Here is a 10,774-nt window from a genome sequence, read left to right on the forward strand (position 1 = left end):
GAATTGTAAACAAACAGAACCAGGACTCACTGCCAAAGGCCATGCAAATAAACAGCTGTGGCTCACTGCCAATTCCCCTACCATATAAAACAGAGCCAGGACCCACAGTCAAGAGTTCTCTAAACAAAGGCAGAGATCACTGCTAGTGGCCCAGGGACAAACTGTGAGACAGGTCTCATAAATTAACAAATCGGGCCATTTTTCGTGTTCCTTTCTCAGTTTAATTTTGGATATTATTTTCTCTATAAAGTGTGTAGCACACAATAAAACTCTTCCCACGACCTTAGTAACAAAAGGATTAAACAAACATTGGCAAAGAAAACATGTCCCACCTGTGGCACAGAGCCATTGCCTTAGTCAATGCATGTTTACTTTGGCATCACACAAACAGTCTTATTAATTTAGATGGCCATCTGCTTTTTTGGATTGGTAACTTCATTATAAATGATTTTAACAAATTGAAAGGGCGGCAACAAAGAGTTGAGACACATGCGCGCATCCGGGTGGGTAAGGTTCTGGGATTGCTTTTTGTTGTACAGCCCTTGATACCCACCTATTTGTGCAAATGGTATCCATTGTGGAGAGCTTTTTCACAAAGAGAGCAACAAAAGGCAACAAAGAGCATTACAATATGGACATCATTGCATGCACCTGTCTTAATAAACCGGATCTATCTTCTATTTTTTCTGTTATACTTTGTTATTAATTTAGCACTGTAAGATGGTCCACAAACATTTTCGAACAGTAAATTATTATGAAATATGCTTGGAATGCCCTGCTAATGTAAAGAAGCAAAACCAAAGGGGATGATGGACGGAGTGTTGAACAATGCAATCACTCACCCCCAGTCAACTGATCTGGGTTTAATCCGTCATCATTCTTTAGCTCACTCCGCCACCCCAGTTCAGACATGGCCATATTCAAATCAGTCTGACCCTGTGCCTCATGGGAACAGTCCAGCCCGAACTGAGGCACAGGGTCAGACTGATTTGCATATGGCCATGTCTGAACTGGGGTGGCGGAGTGGGCTAAAGAATGATAATGGATTAAACCCAGATCATTTGACTGGGGGTGACTGCTTGCATTGTTCAACACTCCGTCCATCATCCCCTTTGGTTTTGCTTTGTTCGCCCTAAGTTGGTAGTGTATGCCCAGACGTGGGTCCCTTGCTGACTTTGCCACTGGATTCAAGCTAGCCTGGCTGATGATGGCTGGTATGCTTGTTTCCGGTCCAGGGAAGACATGGCTTGGCAGTTCGGGCTGGACTGTTCCCATGAGGCACAGGGTCAGACTGATTTGCATATGGCCATGTCTGAACTGGGGTGGCGGTGTGGACTAAAGAATGATGATGGATTAAACCCAGATCATTTGACTGGGGGTGACTGCTTGCATTGTTCAACACTCCGTCCATCATCCCCTTTGGTTTTGCTTTGTTCGCCCTAAGTTGGTAGGGTATGCTCAGACGTGGGTGTCTTGCTCACTTTGCCACTGAATTCAATCTAGCCTGGCTGATGACGGCTGATTAGCCAGAAACCGGTCCCAGGATGCTTGTTTCCGGTCCAGGGAAGACATGGCTTGGCAGTTCGGACTGGACTGTTCCCAGGATGCACAGGGTCAGACTGATTTGCATATGGCCATGTCTGAACTGGGGTGGCGGAGTGGGCTAAAGAATGATGATGGATTAAACCCAGATCATTTGACTGGGGGTGAGTGCTTGCATTGTTCAACACTCCGTCCATCATCTCCTTTGGTTTTGCGATGTAAAGAAGCAAGAAACCCAGTGTGCAGTTGCTAGACCCTGATATTAGTTTTCTTTTCTTTTCTTTTCAACCAAAGACATGGATACAAGTCAGGGGAAGGGAATTGAGGAGGGGAGGGGACAGAGGGGTATATTCACAAGAACTTGTGCTAAACATCACGAAAAAATGCTAACACACCTTTACGCATCACAGCCGATCGCGGGAAAATAACCCTGTGTTAACGTGGAATTCACAACAAGGAGGTAGCATGCGATAGTCTGCCGTAACCGTGGCCAATGTCCGCGATACAACCACCGCGACGGAGATAGAAACACAGACCACAATGCGCAAAAAGACACGATGTGCCCAAACGCAATAAGAAAACAGTGACAACCAGTGAGAGGACAGCAATGCCCACATGTAATGCGGGGAAAAGCACAAGAACAGCAGACGGAAAATGCCACTAAAAAACGACATCAACTGCGGAGTACCACAGATGCACCCTGACCCACCGCAGAGGACAACATGAACCCCACAATCCCCACGGAGGAACACCCAGGAATACAGGGCCCGTGGAAGGCCAATGAGAAGAGGAAGACAGGGCACAGTTGCCTGGAAAACCCGATTCTCACCACAGATGAGCCAGAACACCACCACCAACTGTACGTCATCTCCAACGTGTCTTTGGGAACAAAGAGGCAAAGATGGCACACTGCCTCGGACCATGTGATGGCGCATGGCAGAGGAGGACAATGGAAGAGCACAAGAGGCCCTGGACTGATGTGAATGGCAAAACCAAGCAGAAACTGGCAGCCAACACAGAAGCAACAACGCAGCCCGGAGGAGGAGGGCCAGCAGAACACCAGGAGCTAAATGGTGGCCACAGTCACCAGGCGGGAGACGGTGACAGGTGTCGGGGATCCGGACACTGTCCAACATGACCCAACACCACATCAACAGGGTGCACACCGACCAGGGAGAGGGTGGACGGGGGAGACAGGCCCAATGGCACACATGCACAATTAAGCAGAAAGCACTGCACACCCATAATGACTCAGGATCATGTCCCTGATCCCACAGGAACACCTCAGCACACACACAAACACCAAGTAGTCCCACGTACACCATGTGCCCAAAGGGGCACTCACACAACACATCAACAAGCACACAACCAACACAAGCACACATGCGAAACACAGCAAACATGCATAAACGTCAGCCACACTGACAATGCAAGAGACACCACATGACGAGTAGCATGGCTGCTGTCCAATCACTATGACAATGTACACGGCATGACACTGAGGTGGCTGAGTGCGGACCACAACCGGAAAGGAGCAGGTCACACTCGAACACAACCACCTGCACAAACAACCCCTGACGTCAACGACACATCTGTGGACAAACCATGCCCAAGAGTAACAACTCGACAAAGAGCGCAAGTGTCAGACGTAGTCTTCCTCAGGGTCTGATGTGATGCTATAAGGGCCCACCTCTCGATATCTCCAATTCTGATTGTATTAAATACACAGAGTATTGAAGTGATCAAGCGAGGGGAAAAGGGGTGTAGGAAGGGAACGGCTGTGAGGGAGATCTGAAAAAGAAAAGTTATTTGCAGAAATTCTATTGCTTTACTTAACCTAAATAAAAAACTAAAGACTTTAGATACAGTCTATGGACCTTGTAAATATCTTCTATTCCAATAGTGCAAGGATTAACCAAAAATAAGTTTGCATGCACTAAACTATCTATGCTTGACTTCAGCGCAGAACTCTTTATCTAATGCCTATATCAGAGCAGTATTAGAAAATAAAACCACAAAGATAAACAAAGGACAAAGTAATTCCCAGAGGAACTTATGACTTTCTTATTCTTCAAAAGGGTTCACAATGCGCTTTATGGTTCAATAATTCTTTTGATATTTCCTTCAGTAATCACAATATTCCAAAGATCTAGTTGCGCCAAAAAGATCTACTGAGCAAACATAAACAATAGTTTCTTTCTAGAAATAGTTTACCAAATATTAAACTAAATGTCTAATTGTAGAGCGATGTAAATTAAAGATCTTCAATATTTTATACATTGATTTAGAATAGAACCCTACCTGTAGAGTACGACCTACTCTATCAAGACGTGCCCAGCAAGAGACTCGAAGCACTCAGCTACTAGTTTGAATTCACCAGGCCTTTCTGCAGCTGTCAAACGATAACCGGAATGCAGCGCCGTTGAAATCACGAGCTGCAAAGCCCCCAGGACGAGGACACTCACCACTGCCTCTCTGCTACTTCAAGAATTCCTTCGATACTGCCAAAGATGCGGAGCAACAAGAACAGCCTCCCACTCCGGCAATAGACGCAGAATAGTGAGCAAAGAAGGCTGGGTGCAGTCGCGTAAATCAACGTGACAACGCCCATGCCAAAACTCACGCATGCGTCGGGGTGCCAAAGCTCACGCATGCGGCGGAAAATACTAGTTTTGACTGCAACGTGCAACACAGGATATAACAGACATTTCCACAATAAAATAAGGGCAGATGCTAAGGTTTGTGGCTGAATGCAAGGTCTGTCTAGTTACTTCAATTCCCTTGTACATTTCAGCGACCAACCAAAGTTATCCTATTTATTTTACCACACAGCGCTACCTGGCATGGTGGCAGATAGCGACTTTCGTTGAGAGGGGCGGGCCCTAGACCGCAAGCCACCCTAGTCCTGACAACAAGTTAAGAAAAAGTCTCTGGCACACGTATTGAGGAGAAGAAATACTGGTAAAATGTCTCAAATTCAAGTGGTCGACACCAGTAGATTAGTTGGAAAGTTTTAATAATGCAGAAACAAAGAAACGTCTAGCCGACAGGTGTTTTGTCACAAAGCGGGAAGTATCCTGTGACTCTTCAGGGCTGTGTGGCGGTTTAGAACAATGGTGAGATCATAGAGCCAGTGGAGTAACCAGAGCAGCTGAGGGGTCGGATGTACCCGGCGAACAGAAACAATAATAAGATGGTGTAAAAACCATGGAGAACAGAGTGCCTAATGAGGATATGAGGACCTATCACATTGACGCGTAGTGAAGAGGTGGTCACAATGGCAGGGTGGTAGGAACCAAGCAAGGCTCGGGAGCACGCACGGACCCAGTTTGTGCTTCCAGCCTTTGACCAACGCAAGGTTTACGGCGCACCCGCCTCTCGGACCCTACAGGTCTTGGACTTTAACACACGGTCTATACTGGCACCCTGCTCCCCCGTGCACACAGCTTATCCACCCGACTGCATTCACCACAACAAGTGTTCTTCTACGGCACACACTGCCTTGCTTGGTTCCTACCACCCCGCCATTGTAACCCCCGACCTGGCAGCACCGTACTTACTTTCCTCATTTAATACATTACGCATATCAGCCTGAGCGCCGAGCTTCCTGTCTTACTAAAAACCGTACATCTAGACAGTATCTAAAGAGCCAAGTTACCCAAGTCTGCCACATCTCAGCACCGTGGAGACACAGAACTGACAGGCACACCACATGAAAGGGACCAGTGTCAGACAAATCAGGAGTGAATCAACCACTGTGCAGAATACACACATAAGTATAAGTGCACCTCGACATTGACAACATCCCGGTACAAACAACAACACCTCCACACAGAACACAGGACACTATTGGTGCCGCAAATGTGCACGACATGGCAAATCACATCTGGCACAGCAGGAAACTAACATGACAATGTACAAGTACAACCTGTACCGTGCAAATATGTTTTATTCACACATGCTGTGTTTTTGGACATTTTGTACTGTGCCATGATTACCAGGGACGGCCACAATGTCACATGCTCATGAGAAGTAATTGTCAATTATGGTGTTTCTACGGGCCATTCTTGCCGCAGCTGCAGTGGGATGTGGGCCACCTGCCCCATCGTCTCCATCATCGCCCGGTACTTCTGGAACTGGGATCCATGGGGCATTGGTGCGTATACAGATGTTGTGCAACACACAACATGCAACCATCATCTTGCACACGATCTGCGGGCTGTACAGGAGTTTTCCAACTGTGCCGTCCAGGCACCTGAAGCGTGACTTCAACACGCCAAATGTGCATTCAACGATGCCCCTGGTATGTATGTGGGCTACATTGCGCTGCCTCTGGGCAGGTGTGTTTGGGTCTCGGAGGGGTGTCATCATCCAAGGGTGTATCCTTGATCACCTGTGACAGTGCAGGGAGAAAACAGTCAATACTTGGTTTGGCAGGATGTGATGGCAGGCCCACTAATCCAGTGACGTCTGTGCTGGCTGTGTGTGGGATGAGTGTAAGTAAGAAGAAATATTTCCTAGGCACACTGATTCACGTAATTCAACCACGAATGGTTGTTGGGGCCGCCCAAGCTATAGCCACTAGTTCCCTTTACTATCTAATACACTCACACAACAGTACATTGGCTCATATTTTATTTTTGTAAAAATGCATTCTTTACGGTTACAAATTTTGATTAAAAACAACTCATTACATATCTATAGTAAAACCACATGAACAATTTCATAAAATACAATTTTAGTACACATAAAGAAGGTTTTATGTATGCTAGGTCTCAAAATGTGCAATACCCAATGACAAATTATATATGTCTTTGTATGTCTCTCCCCTTTTTTGTAAAATTGTTCTAGTTTCTAACTATATGAGTGTCACTATTAATTAATTACGTTTTTTATCTTTATGTGTACTAAAATTGTATTTTATGAAATTGTTCATGTGGTTTTACTATAGATATGTAATGAGTTGTTTTTAATCAAAATTTGTAACCGTAAAGAATGCATTTTTACAAAAATAAAATATGAGCCAATGTACTGTTGTGTGAGTGTATTAGATAGTAAAGGGATCTAGTGGCTATAGCTTGGGCGGCCCCAACAACCATTTGTGGTTGAATTACGTGAATCAGTGTGCCTAGGAAATATTTCTTCTTACTGTCATAAGTACCCTATTCCCCTGGCCATTAAGGGGTCTCTCTCAAATTTTGAAACATGGGATGAGTGTAAGCCAGCCCTCAGGGAGTAGCTTGTGCTGGCAACAACTCCAACAGTCATCAGGCACTCAGACAAGCAACGGCAGAACAACAAGGGGGGATGACTTGAGTCGCACAGGGTTAGTGGCCCCGGATGCACAGCGGCCGACACGGGGCCACCTCCACGGGACGCTAACCTGCGGGAGACTGGTGTAGGGTCACAAGTGCAGAGCAGGTTTACGTAGTGTAAAAGGAGTGTATCGCTGAGTGTTTTGGTGGACAGTGGAAGGTGTACCCCCAGGGCATGATGCAGAGGGCACATGCCAGCTGTGTCTGGCAACATGAAGTATATGAATGCCACAACTCATGCCAGACACCAAGTCCGCACCTGCCCGTTTCTGATGACAACCCCCAGGACACAGGCACAGACACCAAAAATGTTCCACCAGAGGCTCACGGTCACTCACGGTGCACAGGGTTAGTGGCACCATGTGTCGCCGGCTTGCGTTGAACAGGGTTAGTGGCACCATGTGTCGACAGGCTTGCGTTAAACAGAGTTAGTGACACCACAAGTTGACGGCTTGGTTAGTGGCACCACGTGTCGACGGCTTGCATTGAACAGGTTTAGAAACACCACGGGTCACAGGCCTGCCATATGGATTATGCCTCACTGATTGAAGGGAGTCTTGCGCTGTTGCCGGTGCCACAGATTTGGGGGTCATTGCCATTCAGGACTCAGGACACAGTTCCACATGTGGGACCTACTGTGACGAAGGGGACGCTGGTAGAGTATGTCAATGAGAAAGGAGTAATGCTGGCCAGCGTCATGGGAGCCAGCGATGGTCTGCAGAGGCTGCAGAGGTGCAGGACTGGGGCTTGGAGCTTGCTCCGGCACGTGGTGGGCCCTCTTTGACACACGATGGTGTCGACAAGGGAGCAGTGCGGCCTTGGGGCGCTGGGGAGGGCAGGCCAGGTCTGGGTATCTGCGTCCTGGGGTGCAGCAGGCGCACAGGGTCGCAGGGCCCGCTGCTCACTGAGACGGCCTTGTGGTGGACTGTGAGGTACCGCCCTGTCAGTGACGTTGACTTTTCCAGGAGGGAACCACGCTCTACGCCACAGGGTTTTTGTCCACACCCCTGCGCAGCCCTGGCGTACTCGGGGCCCAACCGCTACGCTCACGCACACAGGGGGGGAGGCAGTGAGTGACATTTCCGCTATCTGAGCTACGGCCTGGTGTGACATAGTTGCATCCACTGTTCACTACTCTCCAGTCACCAGCAGTTGTGGTCTGAATGGACATATGTGTGGTTTGCCTACTCATGTCTGTCCTGCACATCCACGCCTCACTTGTCTTTGTGTACATTCCCATTCACGGGTCACTTGCATCCTTCGCACATGGCTTCATTCTGCATCTACACATGTTTAGCTGTTGTGTGACTGTGGTGCCATGATATGGCTGTATTGTGTGCAGGGGTAGCCCAGGATCACCATGGAGTGGTGTTGTCGTGTCTGGGAGGTGGGCATGTAGATTGCCATGTTGTATGTGGTTTGGTCACGTGTGCATTCCCACTGTTGTGCGTGGTGTGATGGTAGCTTAGAGGTGTGTGGTGTGTTGATTTGGAACTTACCAACGAGCAGTCCAGTTCCATATGTGCCATCCTGGAAGCGGTGGTTGATGATGGACTGTCGGAAGATGTAGGAATCGTGCACACTGCCAGGTTAGTTTGCGACGACATTGGTGAAGAGTCCCCAGTGGTCCACTATTGCCTGCACATTGATGGAATGCGTGTGCTTTCTGTTGCGGTAGTGGTGTGCTGTATCCTCAGGGGGGAGAAGTGGGATATGTGTGCAGTCTATTGCCCCCAACATGGCAGGGAATCCAGCTATGGCATAGAAGCCTTGCTTGGTCTCCTTCTGTTCCTGCGCAGTGTGGGGGAAGTGAAGGTACTGGGGTATAAAGCTGAGGTTGGCATCCAGGACAGGTGTGAAGAACTTTGACAGGGCTGGCTGGGAGACCCCTCCGGCTCTGGCAGTTGTTGGTTGGAAGGTACCAGAGGCCAACAGGTGCAGCACAGCCAGCAGCTTTGTCTGCAGAGGGATGTTGGTTCTTCGCTGAGTTGGGACCGTCAACCTGTGGCCAATATGAGTCATGATGCGGATGATGGTTGTCCTTTTGAGCTTGTAGTGGGCAATGACTTCCTCAGGCGTTAGGTCTGTGAGACTGGTGCAATTTTGGTAGGTCCCCTGTCTTACTCTGCGCTGCCTCAGTCGTGGTCTGGGGGGGGGTCTGGGTCCAGGGGGTGGTGGCGGTCCTGGGGGTGGTATCGGTGAGTGTTGTGGTCCTGTTGGGGCTCCGAGCTGCAGGATGATTAGCTCTATGGTGTTGTTTGTTCTTCGGGTGAGGCTGTGTGTGGGGCTCCGTTGCCTACTGCAGGTAGTCGTCCGGCTTTACACCTACAGTAGGCAGGTGTTAAATACCTGATGCTACCGCGGCTTATTGTGTGGTTTTGGTTTGCATCGCAGATCTTGCATTTCATTGTGAAAGTGGTGTTGTGGTTTTTTCGTGTGTTTTTGCATGGGAACGCCTACTCTGCATCTCATTAGGGTTAGTTGGTGGTGTCCACTGTGGAGATAAATTTTGGGGCAGTTATCGCGGGAATACAGGCGACGTCTGCAGTTTGCACGAGCTTGTGAATGGGGTGTTAAATCTAACTCCACTTTTGATGCGTTAAGGTGGAGATAAATTGGAGTTCAGGCCTTGTGACTATCCCCCAAAGTGAGCTAACTGGGAGATAAAAGACAAGGAAACAGAATGTAGGAAGGAGAGGGAGGGGATACTCTGGAGATGGGAGTGCTCAAGAAGCAGCATGCAGTGTGTAGGTAAATGTTAAAAGAAGACCTGTCTTGGTGGTGTGCTCCCATCAATCAACAAAACAAAAAAATATGACACGGATGTATTTCCATTAAAAGAACGTGTGTAGTAAAGGAAAATATGCACTCCCACGGAGGGCTAAAAGACATTTTTTTTTAAAAAGAGTCCCCTTTTCAGCAGTAAAAGGATACAACTCGACCAATTATAAAAGCAGCAATGTTCCAGAGGTGAGACAAACCCTTCAATAGGGAGGAAGGACATTGAATAGGATCAGAGAACTGGGACAGGCGTTCAATCATGACCAAAGGACTGGGCCAAGGCCTTCTCTATGAGATTGAAGAGTAAAGAATAGATAATGGACAACAAACAGCTAAAGCTATCTGTAGGTGAGACATGAAAATGAAAACGTGTTATGGCAACAAACGCCCAATGATCGAAAGTGTTCTTTGCTGGGCAGATTATCATAAATAATGTATATTGTTTAGTGTAGATGTCTAAACAGGCAAGTCAAAAAAGAGAAATTAATTTTCTCGCTAGTATTTCCTCTTACTTTAGGTGAACTGTATGTACAGTGAAAAACTACAATTTGTGTGTGTTTTTTTTAAAAATAAAAATATGTATCTTTCAATCTACATACACTCAATGCTGATAAACTGATGCCATGAAAGCTAAACAGTGCATATGGGTTCATATTCGATTCTACCAAGTTAGACAAATAAAAATTAAATAAAACTTGATATTGAATAAAGGACTTGGTTCAACCTTTGAAGGAAAATGATGCGTTTCGCTCGCATGATATATGGACAACGCGTATTTCGATCACTACAACAAAAACAACCCGCGCCATTCCACTGCCACTAAACATGCCAGGACAATGAAACATTATTTCTCTGGATTAGTGTAATGAGGTCAGCTGTCAGCCAATGAGAGTGACAAGCAATCTATGAAATCACGTGAAACGCGAATTGCATTTTTAGACCAAAGACAGGTCCAACATATCAAAACGTAATATCCAGTAAAGTGGTGTAACGCGATAGAACGCCATGTAGCGCATTAAAGCCAGCATCACGCAGCAGCAAAGAACAGCCTTCCATAATAGAACACGTAGTATGCCATGTAGCGTTTACGTCGGATTAAGGATAGGCGCCAATGTGGCGTTGGGATGCGGCTCCTG

This window comes from Lissotriton helveticus, chromosome 6 (genome assembly GCF_964261635.1).
Source record: "Lissotriton helveticus chromosome 6, aLisHel1.1, whole genome shotgun sequence".
Taxonomy (NCBI): Eukaryota; Metazoa; Chordata; class Amphibia; order Caudata; family Salamandridae; genus Lissotriton; species Lissotriton helveticus.